Here is a 16,011-nt window from a genome sequence, read left to right as displayed (position 1 = left end):
GTCTACACCTTCAGGTTCATTTCTTAAGCACCCGCCTGATCTGTGGTCTTTTCTTTCTGTCGATCCCTCCATGAAGGTTCAGCGTAATGGAGATTTGAAATGCTAGTGCTGCTTAAACTTCAATTTCTGCCTCACTTGAATGGTTGCCTCGCTTGATAACTGCCTCGCTTGATAACTATGGATTCAAATTGAAAACTTGTAGTCTTGTTCCTCATGCAACGAATAGAATCATCATTAAGACTGTGAATACATGGCCTCTCTTGGAACTTGCAATCCATGTGTACCAATGTACCTAGTGGCTGTAATGATGGAGATAAGCGGTTGGACATGATATGTGGAGTGTATAAGCTGACAATGAATGATGCAACCATAATTGAACTTGACAGATTTGACAGTTAGGAAAGATTCGTTGCGGATTGCACGAATCTTCGATTTCGTAGCGTAGTTAGTGTAAATTTTGAATTATGCGCTACGAAATCACCTAAGACATGTTGCGCTGCGAAAACACTTTAAAATGACTACATGCGCTACGAAATCACCTAAAGGGCTTTGTGGCACATAATAACTTTTGAACAAAACTGACACATGGCTATGAGACCGGTGATGAATGAGAATGCATAGTTGACTCAAGACTCCTAAGACTCAGACTCTAAGGAAAACAAAAATGAAACTTAGAATAGCACCGACCTTTACCATCAAACTAATGTGAGAAATTTTGGCATTAGAATTCTTAAGTGATAACACCTACAATGATGACAAGTTCAATGTTGTCAGGGTTTAACGAGTCCAACATAAGTAAAACTCAGAATCTTTTTCATATTTAGAGAGTTTGAAAAAGACATGGAAAAGAAAACTCCAAAGGTCCATTTTCATAATTTGTCCCTCGTATCCAAAAAGGTAGAAAACAATACCCAAGGGAACCTATTGATTGTGATAGATCAATGTATATCGTTTTCGTAAGTAATCTATCCCAATCCATAAAAGGGGTAAACTTACACCGGGTAGATGACGCTTCACAGCCTTAAACAAGTTCAAAACGACAAGAGCTCGACAATCTTTTCATGTTTTGAGAGTAAGAAAAGAGCTTAAAAAAAACTCCAAAAGGAACTTTTTCGTGTTTTTACCGAGTCTGAAAAAGTATTAAATACAACTCGTAAACCATCATCACCAGAGTATTTGGAACCTGTCGCTAGACAAAAAGCAAGTGTAAGGTCTGTAAATATGCATAAAATATCCAAAAATAGACCTAAAACCCTAATTTAAAACCCTAGTTGGCTAAAAAGAGCTTATAAAAGGCCCAAGTGGTAAAAAAAAATTAATTTTACTTTTACCTTGGAGTGGAAAAAATTTACCCTTCTACACTTGTGATTTCGGCGATTGATTGCAGGAGCTCCAGAAGCTTGTTTGCAAATCCATCTGGTCCAGGTAGGCACCATACCTTTTCCCTGCATTTTTAGATAGAATGCATCTCGTTTTTGAAGTGTTTAGCCGTGATTTAGAGGAGGTTTGTAGACAAGAGTGTCTACAGTAGTCGACGCAGGTTCCCAGCTCGGAACCGCGAAGACCCAGATTTTCCAACGGAGCAAAAATGAGCTCTTCGTGACTGTACACCAAACGGTTGCGAAGAGCCCTAAATTTATGAACAGTGGATTCCGGCTCAGTGCAACTGTTTGAAAAACAGGCGCGACAAGCATCAAGAACCAAAATTCCTCCAAATTTAAGCAATGTCTTGAGATTTTAAACACAGTTATGGCATTAATAATTAAATATTTGTGTGTTTGCAGAGAGAAAAGCATGGTGATCGAATGGAAAGAGCGGGAACATAGCAATGATGATGTATTGGCCATGGGGGATCCAAATTGCTTGGACGTGCTCAGGAATTGTAGGCTTTTGAAATTCTTCATGGTGTCGTGCCTGAGAGCACAACCCGATCTACTTCAGTACCTGGTTGGAACATGGGATCCAAATGAAGGGAGATTCAACATTCGGGGGCAGGAAACAGAAATCGTTGCCAACGAAATCTATTTCTTGATAGGGTTATCATGGAGGGGAGAAAGACCCCAAATGATAGGTACCCAGATCACAAGAGAAACGATGGACATGATCATCGAGAGAATGTACCCGAAGGCCCATAAATCGGACAAGGGAGGAAAACTAAAGATCGCGACAATAGCTGACTTGCCCCTGAGAGTCCTCCTTTCCACCATCACTAGAGCAGCTGGTTCACAGGCACCACATGAGGCCACCAAGACTCAACTCTGGTTGGCCGCTAACTGCCTAAACCCCACCGTGTTCAACTTGGCAGAGGTGGTAGCAAACAACCTCAATAGGTAGCTAACAAAATTCCAGTGAGGGGATACCAAATAGTTTGGGTATGGCTCAATCCTCATACCGTTCATCCTGGAATGACTCCCCATCTTCCAGAGACAAGAGGTGGTTGTGGCAAGGCCACCACCACGGGAGCCATAGATCACTCGCTGTCCATTCTGGTGCCTCAAGGAGGCGGCGGTCAAAAAATGTCATGGAGACCAGAGTTCTTCGAGTGGCTAGATTGCTAACTCGTTGATGCAGAGGATTGGCTATGCTGGGATGAACTTCAGGGGTGACCTAGACCTAGTACTCCCTCCTGGGGAACACTGGGATGATAGAGGTAACAAACTCATTTTTTGATTTTCAAAGAGTTTTATAATTTTTAATTATTTTTTATATATATGTCCTGATTATGACGTTTCAATATTGCAAATGTTGGACCTGAAAGACCCACAAGTTTATCTCCCATTGCTCGCAGAGTTGAGAGGGAGTTTGAGATGCCCCCTCCCGGCGGAGATGTAGAGGATGAGATTGCCTGTGACCTGGAGGGCTTGACAGAGAGAATCTTGAATTACGCAAGATTCGAGGATGTCCCTCGACAGTACTAGCGACACACCGCAGGGGTGTCAAATAGGATCCACCGACTACTTAGACGTGTTGTTCGGGCAGTGGTGTGATATAGAGAGCATCACGCAGATTAGACCCCTAGGTTTATTTTCTACAATTTTGAGAGACATTTTGTCTCATGATGTAACCTGAACACATATTTTTTGAGCACTATGATGTGCAACACATGCTATAATATACATCCTTATGTTCTGCTTTCTCAACTTATTATGTCTCAATGTTTACTTTTTACAAATTTCGCAAATTTCTATCTAACACATGATTTGCCAATGCGTCAGTTAATGCATTTAGTCTTCTAGGAATATGTTGATATGTAATGAAAACAAAATTCCTTTCCAGTAAACGAACACATAAATACAACCTTAAAATCTGAAGGTTTCTGATGGAATAATGCCTGTTGACCCGGAGAACAACAAGTTGCGAATCCAGATTTACGATCAAAACACGAATATTTAGGGCAACAGCCTCAGCCGATAACTCAATAGCTGTACTATATTTAGAAAAATTGTTCGTAGTACATCCTAGACAAACACCTTTAAGATCTACCAACTCATTGTGAGGATCATAGATAACCCACGCCGCGGAGGAAAGATTCTGAGTACTGTGATAGGCACCATTAGCGAACCGACATAAGGTGCGACAGACATCTGCGTAAGAAGCAAAAGGACACAATAAGGGAAAATGCTTACACACCAAGCCAAACATGTACAAAAATGAAAACACACTTATGTACACAGAAATGCACGAAAGACTCATGCATAATACTTCTTGAGATAAAGCCTATTTCAGGACTTATCTAAAGGATTGCCTTCATAATCAATTAGCTCATATGCACCTTTTTGCAAAACACATTTTACAATGTAGGGCCCATGCCACATGGGTTCGAATTTGCCTGCCCCCAATTTATCATGAGCTTGATCATACAACAGGACTAAATCCCCTTCAATGAAGGAACACAGGTTGACTGTCTGATCGAAGTGAGCTTTCACTCGCTTCTTCTGTGCCTCAATGACCAATGAAGCAAGTCGATGAGTCTGATCAAGTTGTTCTAAATAAAGAAGACGTTCCTCCACTGGAGTGGTATTTGGCAGTAATTCGAGAGCTAATTTAAGAGAAGGAATTTCACATTCAATCGAAAGGGTAACTTCCAAACCATAAACAAGCTTAAATGGTGTAAACCCAATAGCATCCTTAACCGAGGTTCGGTAGGCCCATAGAGCTGAAAACAACATCAAATGCCAATTGGACTTATGCATTCCAATGGCATGCTGAAGCATGGTAACAACACTTTATTTACTGCTTCGACTTGGCCATTGGACTGAGGGTAATATGGCATCGAACTATCATGACATAAGCCCAACTGGGATGTCAACTCGGCCATTATGTAACTACGAAAATGAGAACCATGATCTGTGACGATGGCTTGAGGGACTTTGAACTTGGAAATCACATGATTGAATAGAAATTGAGCAGTTGTCTTACCGTCATTAGTTAGTGTAGGAATCTCTTCGGCCCATTTCATAAAGTAATAAATGACAATGATGATATACCCATGCCCCCCCGCCGAGTGAGGGTTATAGGTCATAAAATCAATGCCCCACTTTGCAAAAGGGCCAACGGTAATGACATGATGCAAAAGACAAGGCAGCGCACGCATCTTGCGCTGGTAGATTTTACATGCATGACAAGAACAGACGGCAAGAATGCAATCCTTGAAAATGGATGGCCAAAAATAACCAGCACGAAGAATCTTCTGAGCAGTGGTATAACCAGACATATGACCAGCATAGGTGCTAGAGTGACAATCATTTAAGACTTTCTCAGCTTCCTCGAGGGTTAAACAACGACGAAGAATAGAATCAACTCTAACACAGTACAACGTGTCTCCAATAATACGATATGGCTGAGAATGATGGCGAATGTGTCGCCAAGCATCCTTAGACAAGTCAGAGCGAAATTAAGACGTCTGGTGGTAAATTATGATGTCATCGTACCAAGGATCAAGGGTACTAATCAAGAAAAGTGTATCGTCCGGAATGCGGTCCTCTATCCGAGAGGGAGCAAAAGTAGATGGCAAGGAGAAAATCAACTTAGCAAAAACCAGTGACTTCTTAAATTTGGCAGTAATGAACTCCAAATCAAACTCCTGGAGGATAATGATCCACTTGGAGTATTTCCCCCCAGCAATTGACATGACAGAATATATGTCATCGGGTTGCAATCAAAAATAACAGTCGTGGTATGCAACAAAATGTAGTGAAAAAAACGTTGAACAGCCTAAATGGCTACCAAGGCCAACTTCTTGACATAAGCATAGAGAGTCTCGGTGTCAAGAACATTGCGGCTAAGATAATATATGACATGCTCAGAACCATCATCGTCATCCTGTATCAGAACCATGCCAATGGTACTATCATCGGCAGCTAGATAAAGCGAGTAATCACAGTGATAGTTAGGTCGACGCAACAAAGGAGTAGAAACAAGAAGGGACTTGAGTTGCTCAAATGACTTTTGGGCAATTTCATCCCAAATGAATGGAATATCACGCTTAAGCAAATGTGTATAACCTTTAGTGACCTCAGCATAGTTAGGGATGAAACGATGCAAGAAATTAGCCTTCCCTTGAAAACTCTGCAACTAATGCAAAGTAGCAGGAGGCGAGAGATTCAAAATAGCTTTAACCTTGAGTGGATCGAGACAAATACCCTCCTTAGAAACGACAAACCCAAGGAGTCTGTCGAACTCGATGCAGAAGACACATTTGTTTGGATTAAGATGAATATTATAATGTCGACAGCGAAGAAAAATTTGATGGAGGTGGTCCAGCTGGTCTGCGTGGCTAACTGAATGAGCAAGAAGATCATCCAAATAAGGCTGAACAATGTTTCTGATATCATGAAAATCATAGGACATTGCTCTTTGGAAAGTCGCACCGGCATTCTTCAGACCAAAAGGAAGCTTTTTATAAGCAAAAGTACCCCACAGACAGATAAAGGCAGTCTTATGTTGATCGACAGGTAAAATATTGATCTGGTTATAGCCAGAGAAGCCATCCATAAAAGAGAATATTTCACTCCCAACACAGTCATCAATAAGCTGGTCAATAAAGGGAGTGGGGTAGTTATCTTTTGGACATGCGTGATTGATATCACGATAATCAACACAAACTCGAATAGTGCCCTACTTTTTAGTCATAGGGACAATGTTAGAGACCCAATCTGTCAATGGAATAGGATAAATGAACCCAGCCTTGAGAAGTTTTTCAACCTCTCCTTTAATGGCAGCTGCCTTTCTTGGGTGCACGGGATGTAAACATTGATGAACTGGTTTCACATTAGGATATGTAGGGATCTCATGCACCACAATACTCGGATCTATACCGGGCATTTCTTCATACGACCAGGCGAACATGTCGCAAAACTCTTGGAAGAGACTAGTGTAAATCTTGATCTCCTCGGGAGAACAAGTTACTCCAATGTGAATATTTTCGACAACCCCTAGTTTAACAGAGATGTCGATAGGCATGGTTTGCATGATATTTCCCATATTCCCTTCAGAAAAGACCTCATGAGTTAAGATGGGTGTCTGAAGCGGTTGAGAAGGAACATGGGAAGCAAAAGTATCTAGATAAGCAGTCATTGCCCCAAAGCTAGGAAGAAATGAGGAACGATGATGACTATCGACACAAGGAGGATCCTCAAAAGACAAAGTCTCAAGAATAGCCTCATCAGAAGGAAATTTTTCTTGCAAAGAATCAGGAGAAGCAATATCTCCAAGCCAAGGGGATTGCATGTATGTGTCAAGAGACCTACTCGAAGGAGTAGATTCAGAAGCATGAGCCGAAGCCGAGATGATTTCAACATAGTAAGCTCAGCAAGGCTTAACAACATAACATCACCCCAAGAATCTACATGATCGAGGGGAGGAAACACCCAAGGATCAGGGTTAATAGAGGTCATATTAACGGAGGCGACATTAGGAGGTGGGAGCAAAAAAATGCCCATGAGGGCAGGAGCTTTAAAGATCCCAGCACCCACACTCTCATAAGGAATATCGGTATGCTCCACATATGGAACATTGCCTTCCAAGGAAGAGGAAGCAAAGAAGGACAACTGATCGACCATAACAATTTTCCCCTGGTGAGGAAAACGGAGTACGCGGAACAGCAAAGAAGCAATGGCATGCATAACATACGTCCAACTTTGACCCAGTAGAAGGTTGTAAGTCAGATTGGCATCGACAACCTCTACTTCAACATTGACTGTCTTTCATTCCAAGGTGATACGCAAATGCGGGAGAATACCAAATGAACGATAATCTCTTCCATAAAATGCCTCCAGGGTATTCGGAGATTGACTCAAAGAGGGAGAACCAATGGCTTTATAACAAGCAACAGAAATAATGCAAGTTGAAGCTCCTTCATCGATAACAATACGATGAATAATATTTGAGTTAATAATAACCTGGATGAGAAAAGCGATCTGGTGAGGAAAACGCAGCACATGATTTTAAAGATCGAAAGTAATCAACTCAGAATTAGCCACATCAATTCCACCAATGGCAGATAGTAATTACTTCCATTGGGAAGGACAAATCTGGAGAACCTCCAATCCAGACATAGCTGAAGGAGCTTGGGCTAGATATTCGACAATACTATAGTGCTGTGTAGCACGAGCATTGGGATTATAGTAATATTTCAGGAGAACTCCTTTAGTAGGTGGTCGAATGATGGACTCATTACTAGGTCTTTCAATATGAAGAGGGCCATAATTAGATGGGGGAACACTAGAAGGGACTTCAGGTTCTTTCCCGGCTACTGAAGCATAATCTTTCACTCGAGTAGATATGTGAATAGGAATAGTCCCGACCATAAAGACCTGGGAACCAGATGAGGAAGAGGATTGAGGTTGGTGCACCATTTGATTCTGTTAGGAAGGAAAAGGTTCTTTAACCACAACAAGAATCCTTGAAGTCCCCTTAAGCAAACAACTTACCTCAGACCGTCGAGTATAGTCCTTAGTGAAGTGATCCTCATCACAGATAAGGCAAGGATACTTAGGTTTGCATTTAGAACCATCATCGGTAGGAGTATTAGGAAGTTCTTGCTTTGGCATGTCAAGTTTACTTTTACCTTTCCATTTCTCCTTACCCTTCAAAGTTTTCTTTGTCGTGGTGGACTAGACGGCGTTAACTTCTGAGGTTTTCCCAAGATTGGATGGAGACTGAGAAGTAGTTTCAGTAACAGCAATGCATTTCTGCTTCGTAGGAGTCGTGGAAGACTTTCAAGAAGAATAAGCGATAGAACCAATAACACCATCGACAAAAGGTGTTGACGGAGCTTTAGAAGTTCCAGGTCACGGAGCATCAGGCAAGATGTCATAAAGCATGCCAGATTGGGAATATACCAAATCAAGATATTGAGCATGCGTGATGCCTTGCTCTTCAGTAATGCATGCCCTCATAGCAATATCTCTCGCTATTGGACCGACAAAAGAGGTAGTGAACCAATCATTTAATAGCTAATCAGGAATCCAAAACTTGATCAAACGGAAACACCTTCTCCATTCATGAATATGATCAGATATTTGAGTAGTCGTGTCCTATTTCAGAGATGTAAGAAGATGCGTTCCCATTTCATAGCGAATCGGTAATTGAAAATGCGTAAGGAATGCCATCGCAAGAGAGTTAAAATCTTGGAAAGTCCCACGAGTGAGTTCAATGTACCACTTTGCAGTGGAACCAGTAAGAGTCCTTTGGAAAAGACGGAGATGAATAGAATCGTCAAGCCAGGAATTGGATGAACACCAAAGGTGATAAGTCATGACATGTGCCTGGGGGTCTTCTCCAGACTTGCCTTCAAACTTAGGATAGTCACCAGGGATCTTGGTTGGAACAGGTGGCCAATATGGATTATGAAGTATAGGATCATTTTTCAACTTCGACACATCAAGCAGTTCCAAAGTCGTAAGAAAAGGTAACTAAGGATTGAAAGACATCATGGGTCTTTGATAAGGACCAGTGTTAGGGTTCAAACTAGGGCCTTGTTGCCCCCATGGATCTTGTCTTGGAGGATTTTGTCCATAAGGGTTATACTTCGGTGGATTAAAACCATACCCTGGTTGTTGACCTAGATTTTGACCTCCAACAAACCATTGATTACCAGCTTGACCAACAGGGGCAACATATGGCTGCTGAAAATTCTAATAAGTATTAACCTATGGTTGTTGATAGTTTTGATATGGAATACCCTAAGGTTTCCCTTAGGGTTGCTAAGGTATTTGAGGACTGTAGGGAAACTGAGGCCCAAACTGCGCCTGGAGCCCAGGTTGTATCTGATAAACAGGTTGAGCTTGGAATCCAACTGAGCCTGGGGACTAGGTTGAGTTTAGGTAGCAGCTTGAACTTGAGGTCTGAATTGCATTTGAACACCAGGTTGATCGATAAGTGGATTGACCTGACCAAAAGGTTGTCCTTGTTGAGCAGCAGGTTGGCCTTGTTGAAACTCGGGCTGACCTAACTGACCAGAAGGTTGCCCTTGCTGAGCAGCAGCTTGACCTTGTTGGAATTGGGGTTGACCTAACTGACCAGAAGGTTGTCCTTGTTGGGAAGAAGGTTGGCCTTGCTGGAACTGAGGATGACCTAACTGAACATAAGGTGGTCCTTGAGATAAAGGAGGTTGTCCTGAATACACAAAGGATGAACCTGTTTGGGCTAAAGGTTGTCCCTGAAAGGGTTGTCCTTGCGAGCTGTGGTAAGTAGTGTGATTCCAAGAAATCAAAGGTGGAATTTGACTATTAACTGGAGACATCTGAGGGATAGATCCAGTATAATAAATATGATCTCCACGATGATCATAATAGTGTGAAGGGTTATGCGGAACAGACATCTGCTGAGAACCGAGAGGGTTATAAGTCAGATTTTGAAGAATAAACAGATATTAATCATAGTAAACATATATTGATCATACGACAATCCCCTCAAAATAGAATTCGAGGAGATAGGTACATTACCCATAGGTTGACTAATTCCGGATGTCAGAGGCGAAGGACCACCATCAACGGGTCCAGAAGATATCCCAGTAACAACAATGACCACCAAGGATGTGGTAACCGCACTAACAAGAGGAGCTGAAGATGCCACACAAATGGTGGGCATCGATGGAACAGATGTAACATATGTAACCTGCGTTTGAGGGATGGAGGTTGCAACCGACTAAGTAGACATGAACAACCCTGAAGTCGGAATTGTTGTACGAGACCATACAGAGCTCTAGTGCAAAGATGTAGAACCAAGTATGTCGGCCAGAGCGCAATAGCGAAGCGGTAATGAAACATCCAAAGAGGTGTGAAAAGGGAAACCTTCCAGAGGAAACTGATATTCGCCAGTCGACACAAGGCTCTCTTAACTACTAACAGGACTTGACTCATCCATGTCGGAAGAGGCCATAGGAACCGAAGCACTAGGGGGAGTAAACAGAGGATCTTCGTCTAAAAATTCCCAAATTTTGGGAGAAGTCCAATTGATATCAAAAGGTTCCTCACCTAGAGCTCGAGAGGCAAGAGGCTAAACACTTGGAACAATAGCAAGAGAGCCACTAATAGATGATACCTCAGAAGAGATAGGGGAAGAAGGCTCTCCGTCACTTGGTAAAGATGACAAAACAGATGAGTCTGCCAGAATGGCCTAAACTCAAAAGACCAGAAGAGAAGATTAATTAAGGGGCATATAAATTATTTTCAAGGATATTACTCATGATGTGGCCAAAATTAATAGTTATGATGTTATCGTGGGAAAATGAATTTCATGACACTGGAACAAAACTTTGCCTTTTCATGTTTAGAGAGTCAAGAAAAAGGGAAAAAGATGACTCTAGTCTCCTTCGAAGTTTAATGAGCCTGAAAGGATAAGTGCTTAGATGATCCTTTTACTTTTAAAGAGTCGAAAAGGAACGAAAGTGACTACTCTGGAATTCTAGGCAAAAAGGTTTACTAGGAAAGTGTGAACTACATAATACCTCCCGGCGAACCAAGAAGTACGAGCAGACTATCTCCCTGAATGCTATTTTCGGTGTATCATGACTGCAAGGCGGAAAACTCGGTTTGCTATGGAGAACAAGATTGGAACCTAGTGGAGTCTCCCATTATATACACGATGGTACTAGGAGCACAAGTCCATACTAGTACTTGTCGAATCACAAAAGGAGGAATCACCCAACCTTAGTGAAAAAAACAGCCACGAGGTTTAATGACGTTGGAACACGTCTCTAGCCTAGACCTCTAGATATAAGCATTAAGTTCCAATTCATTTTTTAGATTGATTCAATGAATTTTAGTTGTTAATCTTGAATTAAATTTCAGTTTCAAGGCCCTACCGAATGTATCTTCAAAATCTCCTAGAATGCAACTAAATGAGTGAAGAAACCATTCTTTTCAATGAACAACTAACTAAAGCAAAGTGAGAGGTTCATTTCAAAGCAACCAAATTGACAAGCAAGAAAATGCAAGCAAACCCACCAAGAGGAAAGAGAAATGCAATAAACCTAATTAAGAAAATGAACAACACATCCTTTGCTTTTCAATTTCAAAATGGGAATAACTTACTAATGCAAAATATTGTTCATATTTCCTAACACAAGATGAATGCAATATTTTGATTTTTCAAATAAATGACAAGAAATCAAATGCAAAACTCAAAACAATACTTATTTTAAGCCCTTTTCGAATGAAATCACTCAATTAATGAAGAGAAACATTCTACTCTAAAACGAATCAAAGACTCAAAACCAAGAAGATGTTTATTTTTGCAAAACTAGAAATCTTTTCTCACTGACCGGGAAGCAATGTGATCTGTGCCAAGTGAAGAAAGGAAACCAAACGAACAAGACTTGGAATTTTTGGTAACCAAATGTCACGTACCAACTAGTAAGATGAAAAAAACAATTAATAAAGAGAAGCCTCAAACAAAGCAAGGGATCGTGCCAAACATAGCCCAAAGATCCAAATGAGCAAGTAACCCAAGAAAAAATAAAGTTTCAAGAAATCCTAAGGTAAACAGGTCACACAGTTCGAAAGAAGATGTTTCAAGGGAAAGAAACCCGGAATCAGATATCCTAGCAATCAACAATTTGACCACAGAAAATAGGTACAAGAGAAGCTCAAAAGGATAGGACACACTGGCCAATCAACAAGCAAAACCTAAAAATTGAAACCTACAACAGGCGCTGATAATGAAATGTCACACCTCCCTAACCAGCAACTTTGCGACGTCATTGCCTAAGTACACCAGTGAACAATGTCGAGCCGATTTCAGAGTTTTTCACGACTGTGAGGTGATTTAATTGCGCCAAACAGTAGAAGGCGCAACTAATCAGATAGCACAAGCACGACTATATTTGCGATTGTCATAAAATAATCTATGATGACCCTAAAACAAAGGAAAATTTTCAAAAACTAGCTGAGGGAAGGCTAGACCTATCACTCATGACAGAGGGAAGACTACTAGGAGCATTCAAAACAACCCATAACATGAAAAATTCATCCCAAATGTAAAGGAGACAAAAAACAAGCAAAACAAACTTAAATCAAATCAAAAGACAAAAGACAAAGGTCCCCAGTATGGTCGCCAACTTGTGACACAGGCAAGTTCCCTCTGCAGACAGAGGCAACCCCTCTAGCCCTAGAGTGGGTCTAGTCACAGCAAAGACAATACCAAAGCAAATTTCCTTAGAAAGTTGATGCCATGAAGGCTTACCTTCAAACCATTGTTCGATGAAGTCCCTGTTGTGTTGCTCTAGCTCTCATTATTCTAATCACTTGTACCTAAAAACAACATACAAAACACAACCACGAACATAATAGAGTGCGACAAAAACTATCTACTCAATGAGACAAGGAGCTTCAAGCTACCATTACGCAATTTGACATACGATATAGGAAATAAGCTATTGATTTGTATTAATGTAAATCAAAGTAGAACTTACAACCAAGCCTTGACGTCGTAAGCCTCCTTGAAGGTTCCTATCAGCTTGTCTCCGCAAGCATTCACTCATAAACTGTCTCCCAAAATATGATTAACTCTCTCTCCTACCCAAAAAGATAATGCTAGAATACTCTTACAATTAAGTTAACAACACTCAAAACCATCCCAAGCTAAGTTACATGAGAGGCTACTTCCACACTCTAGCAAAAACTCTCTACTTTTACTATTGAATTCTTGAACTCTGAAGCCAGCTGATCTTAGTCATGGAGGAAGTATTTATAGGAGGATAAGCTTCCATAAAAGATGGATGAAGAGCTTATCCATTTGAGAGGTTGCACAAAAGGTGTAACAACCTTCCCAAAGGAGAGAGGAGAGCTCATCTGATCCAACAACCAACCCTAGGACCGCCCATGAAGCTGTTACACTTCAAAGCTTCCATGAGTTTTTTAGAAAACTTGCCAAAAGTAGCTCGTCACGAGTGCAACACAGAGACAGAGAGAAGACTTCACTAGGGCTAGTGCAATATTGGCCATCTTCGCGGGTGGAACAACTTTTGTCCCACGATGACCCAAAAAACATAGGTAAAAATGGTCTGCTCGAGGATTAGTGAACTGGGGTATGCTTCCTGAGGTGACAAGGAAGACATTGACACATAATTTGCAACATGACACAAGGCATATGTCAATAACACGGACCAGCAGTGTCCAGAACCAAGGAATGCGGGGTCGGTGACAAATTACTGTGTAACACGTGATGTCCCTCTTTCTACTGCATTCGATTTGATGACTGTGGTGGTGAATATATACAAGAGTTTGTTGATGTCCTTCTGGATATTTGATGACTAATTGTGCATTGTCTTATCCATCATCTTAAATAATTTGTTTTGTCATTGTAGATGTCGATTTTTAATCCGACTTACATTGGCTTTGCTAATGGCAATAGTCGTAGTACTCGAAATTTATCTTCCGCAGCCTCGGTTATCTATTCACCCAATGACGAGCTAGTCTCTATTCAAGGAATATGTCTCGGGTCAAACAACGAACAATATAGCGGAATATAGTGTATTCATTGAGCTATTATCTGATGCCATTAAATTAGTATCCAGTGTTTGATCGTTAGGTTAGATTCGCAGCTCGTATTATTACATTTAAATGGTGTCTATTCAATAAAGAGTCCAACCATGTTAAGGTTGTTTTTATGAGTCTGTCTCTTGGAAAGGAAATTTGATTATATCAAATATCAACACATTCCGAGATATTTAAACACATTAACAGATGCATTGGAAAATCATGTGTTAAATAGACATTTACAACATTTGTAAATAAAAAACAATATTCATTCATACATTGATCAAGATAAACATAGATAAAAGTAGTAGATTTTTCATTAAAATAGAATTTGGGTGTGTCTACAAAATATGTCATCTGAGGACATAAGGATCCATGGCCTTTTATTCTCCGAAAACGATGACACCAAAAAGTAAAAAATGGTCCTAGAAACTAGAAAAGCTAGGCATGGTGATGCTCATGATAACAAACGATAGCATGAGAAACTCGACACAACAAACATCTGAGAGGCCCTGGAACCCCAACTATGTGCCTCTAATAGGCGCGTGGAATGTCATCAACTCCAATCTTTGGGATGTTGGCAGTCAAACTCTCAAGGTTGTGCTCCAACTCTGTCAGGATGTCATTTGCCTATGGGTTCGTTGCTACAACTACTATAGGTTACTCGCCTCGTCTATCATACTATCTCATCCTGGTTGGTTGGGTTGGACCCACATCTGCACATGCATTTCAGATAATTAGCCTTTGAAGACAAAAAACACTTAAAAATTGAAAATTTTGAAAATATGTCAAAATGAAAAAATTCTCACCTAGATCACCCCACTAAGCTCTGGCTGGAAGTGGGATATCAAGATCACCTTGGTAATCCATCCCGGCATACGTAAAATCCTCGATCAAAACAATTTTCTAGCCCAGCCAGTCAAAAAACGTTGTCTTATACCTCACTACAGGACCATCACCTCCATGACGCACCATCAATGCAACCCACCTCATCAAGCGTGGATCCCTCGAACCTCCCTCGTCTGCCAAAATTTTTTGTGGCCGAAGAATGAGAACCCTCTCTAGAGAAAAAGCAACGAGAATGGCACCATAACTAAAAATTTCAGTTTATCATTCTTGCACCTAGTCAACTGGCCCTTCATGTTTACCACTACTGCCTCACACCAGTTGTATATCGTGGATTCCCATCATTCCATGGCCATCTGCATTTGTGCCCATGTGGCTAGATGAAGGGAAGCAATGCCACACAGTTTGCAAATAGTGAAAGCAATGGTCCTGAAGGGTAAAAGTTCGATGGACTGAATGTCAATCTGTCCATCTTTAGGCGGTGCACCCCTAAAAAAGTGTCATAGATATCCATCAGTAGTATCTCCCCCTACTCTCAATCCAAATAATGAAAGATCATCTCCCCGATGAGACAACCCAGTTAGAAAGTAGATCTCATTAGCATCAATGGTGAGGCGGTGATCAACAATCACAAAGCACTGTTCCTGGACATTCCAGATCCTCACCAACCATGTCATCAGATCTACTTGGGTTTTCATCCTAGGGATAAGCCAGTATTTCAGGAGGCCACAAATCCTGAGAGCTTGCAAAGTAGCCAGATCAGTCAAAGTAGCCAAATAATTGGCTTCATGATCTCTTTCCCTCCACTCCATTTTCGAGCAATCAAATGACCTGAAATGACCATTTAAAATAAAGTTAGAAGCATTTTTGAAACTCATTTCATGTTTTTTGGGGTTAAAAACTTGTTCTAAAAATAGCCCCCGGTGCCTGCGCGGCCACCCTTTTAAAACGAAAAACACAAACGGATAGAAAGTTAAGTTATGGAGAGATCTTCTACTTGGAGGAAACGATGCATGATTTCATCCACTGGTTGGCTCAGAGTTAGTGCTGGAAGTTCGGCGATAAAAACTCCTCTCGCTGCTCTGAACTGGTGAAAATGAAAATGGTAAAAATAAAATTACTTTTTCCCACTTTTATAATTTTTTGAGCTTAAAAAAAAAATATTATTTTTATATTTTGAATA

Source organism: Pinus tabuliformis, chromosome 7 (genome assembly GCF_031772625.1).
Source record: "Pinus tabuliformis cultivar Carrire ecotype Pingquan chromosome 7, CPIR1, whole genome shotgun sequence".
NCBI lineage: Eukaryota > Viridiplantae > Streptophyta > Pinopsida > Pinales > Pinaceae > Pinus > Pinus tabuliformis.
This window is presented reverse-complemented; position numbering follows the sequence as displayed.